This window comes from Octopus bimaculoides, chromosome 2 (assembly GCF_001194135.2).
Source record: "Octopus bimaculoides isolate UCB-OBI-ISO-001 chromosome 2, ASM119413v2, whole genome shotgun sequence".
NCBI classification, from domain to species: domain Eukaryota; kingdom Metazoa; phylum Mollusca; class Cephalopoda; order Octopoda; family Octopodidae; genus Octopus; species Octopus bimaculoides.
Genome location: NC_068982.1, coordinates 135,197,495 through 135,201,302, shown reverse-complemented (window position 1 = coordinate 135,201,302; position 3,808 = coordinate 135,197,495).

The following is a 3,808-nucleotide window of genomic DNA, read 5'->3' as shown; positions in this document are numbered from 1 at the left end:
CCATGCGATGTCTTTATTTCCGATGTTTTTGGATAAGTTTCGGAGCAGTGATTTATCGTACTCACATGTTAAACTTCCCCGGTGTTCTCCTCTTCTTCTTCTTCTTCTTCTTCTTATTATTATTATTATTATTATTATTATTAAGTGACAGAACAGTGCATGCCATCAATGTGACACTGGGGTAAAATATACGAAGCCCATTATACCCATCATGACTACCTGTCTGATAAGGGTACACCAGGCACATGCATCACAACCATATGTGCGCGACATGGTGATCTCGTATCAAAATAAACAGCGCATGACCTCGCAGGTGGAGCCCAGTTATTATTATTATTATTATTTTATTGGGGTGGCTTTGTGACTTGGCAGCTCGCTTTGCAACCACTTGCTTCTGAGTTCAATCCCACTACGTGACACTGTGCTATGAGCGCACTGTAATGAGAGGAACAAAACACGGTTCACCTACCTCTCGTTGTTGGTTGTCCAGCTCTGTTAAGTCTAAACACGTGCCATTCCCGACTCACCTAACGTTAGCAGCTGCTACTACCAATCGCTCGTTCACCACCACCGCCCCAGGCCGTAAGAACACGACCCTATTCTTGTTCCCATCACTCCATCTCTCGCCCTTCCTATTCCGCTGAGGCCTCTCGGCCGTTAACATCGTAGTCCTTTCCTTCCGGTTCATCTCATCCCCACACACTCCCCTGATCTCAAAGATCACCTCCTCACTTCACTCCATGTTGAGATCTGCCATCCACTCGGGTGGATGCCCGTGACGCGGCACTCCTTTCACAGAAACGTTACTTTTGGAATTAACAGCCGTCACTGTTCCTCTGTTCCACTGAGATATGCAGTGTTTCTTCAGGGTCTTAACCCAGACTTCATCCCCTACCTACACGAAGATAGGCTCTCCCCCTCTCTCTCTATCTATCTATCTCTATCTCTATCTCTCTCTCTCTGTCTCTCTCTTTCTCTCTCTCTGTCTCTTCCGCAGGGCATTTTGATGGTTTACTCAGATGCCACCATTCATATCTGAATATCACTCTGTGTGGCACGGACTCTTTGGCCTGTCCTTGTCGGAGCAACATATTGTACCAGAATACCACTTCCAGCGGTGAGATTCGTCCCGTCTCCACCATGGTGCCTTTCCACGATATCATTTCCGCTCGGCCTGTATGCTGCTCTGAAGAAACTGCATACAGTATCTCCGAACGAATAGCAGTGCCGTTGTCCATCACCAATTCATCCACAGGGCCCCGCTCCAGGAATATCTAGTTCAGTATACGTGCAATCTCGTCTGCAGTGCTTGTCTTCATTTCCATCCAAATGGCCAATCGATCCAGCCCACAGTCGATCATCGAGAGATACGTCCCCTGCCGGTAGTGTGTCACATCCACCGCCAATCGTCTCCAGTTGTGCTTTACCGAGATGTTTCCCTGCTCGTGCACACCCGGAGCAGAGTCGATGGATTGACACCTATTACAGTTCTCGACCACCTGTTGAATGTTCTGTCTAATAACGTCAGAGCCAACCCTCCTGGCCAGATACAGGGTTCTATCTACGCCCATATGATGTATGGCATGCACTCTCTTTAGTTCCGAGTCACTTAGCCGACACACTGCAGCTATCCGGTTTCGAATCTCCCGGCTCCGCCAACCGGGTCTTTTTCATTCTGGCTGGAATATCTGCCTTGTTCCTTTCTGAAGGCACAAAGACTATGTCAGCTTCAAACCAAATTCGGTAGCTAGCTTTCCTAGAACCCTAGGCGGCGCTTTACTAACATCTCTGCATCCCCTTTGGTTCAAACCCTCTTTTTATCGGGGACCACTTATCCTACCCAGCCAAGCACGGTAGCCGAATCGGTTCGGAGTGCAGCTCCCATTTCCGGGCCAGATTCACTCCCTTCAACACTCCGTCCAACTCAGCCACGTTGATATGGTTGTAATCATCTGCTTTTCAAAGCCACTTTGACGCCTCCGATTTCCAGAACAACCCCTATCACTATGCAGCTAGCTTCACACCATACGGTCCCATTCTCCAGTTTGAGCTCGTACCAGTTTCCTCTTACTGGGTTTTCTGCTCTTGCCCTCTTTAGGATCTCCTGAATCATCACCACCGTTTCCTCTCCCAGTTTGTCCCGTCTGCTCGTCTCTTGATGTAACCACCCTGCGTGCTCTCCCACACATCGAGAATAGTTCTCGCCTGTTGACGCTGATACCCAGCTCCGGGATCTCATTCCCCCTCCGAAACACCGATACACCTGTTTTATTTCTTTGAAGCTTGAGCCCCAGTGCAGCTCCTCCATCCATTGTCTCCGGTGGCTTCGCAGTCAGCCGAAACTTCTTTAGATGACTTACAACCACTGCGGCGGACACTATAGTCTCGTCTATCAAGATGTTGTATGTTGTCTATATAGGAATTGGTGGTCTTTTAAATCTTGTCCACCATCCCCAGAATAGATTTGAGCACTGTCACCATGATCTTTGGCGCAGAATTTAGCTCGTAACCCAGCCTAGTCAAGCAGTATGTCTAGCCCTTGTATCGCACCAGATGATACTTCTACAGGCAGAAACGTTAGCACGCCGGGCGAAATGCTTAGCGGTATTTCGTCTGCCGCTACGTTCTGAGTTCAAATTCCGTGGAGGTCGACTTTGCCTTTCATCCTTTCGGGGTCGATAAATTAAGTACCAGTTATGCACTGGGGTCGATGTAATCGACTTGATCCCTTTCTCTGTCCTTGTTTGTCCCCTCTATGTTTAACCCCTTGTGGGCAATAAAGAAATAAGATGATACTTCTACAGTTTCTCGCTCACATGGCGCTGTAGATATGCCGGCTTCAAGTCGACAATCGTCGCCGCCCTCGTCATCTGTCTCCATTCGCGCAGTGTCTCACCGCAGACGTCAGTCGCCTCGCCGCCCGTGTGGCACGATACAGGGCCAATCATCTCTCGAACGTCCAGTACCGGCCTGACTTTGCCCTTTGTTGGCTACTCCCACTGCCATTAGTGGTAGCACTCCATTCATTACCTCCCACTTCCACGGGATAAGGACACCCTTCTTAATCCACCTTTCTATCTCTCCTTCAAAACTCAGTCCTGGAATGTTCTTTCAGGGTATGCTGGTAGCAGCTCAGCCAGTTCTTCAGCATCGGGTGTTCCCCTTTCTATTGCCACTACCATCAACCGCTGACCGTCGAACACCACCCGAAAATCTTTGTTCTCGGTGGTGTAAGCAGTACAATCCCCCGCGGAGCTCTTCCTTCTCTCATGTTGCAGACGCCCCTGCACCACCAAACGAAGCCACGTCTCTCCTGACACTGACACCCCCAATGCGGTTGATTCTGTTCATGTCCATCACCATGTCAGTTCCGTCTATCACATGGTCGATCACAATCGCCCGCAACCTCAGCGTTGTTCCCCGCACTACTATCTCCACTTCACTGCTACCCTTACATCCAATTTCACTGCCGTCGACCGCCCGAACACTACTTGTCCCCGCCATTTTTTATCAACCTCGGGGTCACGAGAGACGTCGCTCAGCCCGTATACACGAGGGCTTTGAACGCCTTTCGCCCAACCAAGACTTCAGCTACGAGCAACGGCTGCACGAACGCCTCTAATTGCACGCGAGGGAAGTTTGAGAAGTAGAAACTTTCCTATGGCCTTTTCCTTGGATGCAGTTTCGAGAGATATGCCCAGTCTGCCTGTACTGGTAGCAAACGGATTCAGGCTTCGTCTTCTCGTAGTCTTTTGTCATGTGTGGTCCCTAACACTTGAAACACCGACCCATGAACGGTCTCTGTCAC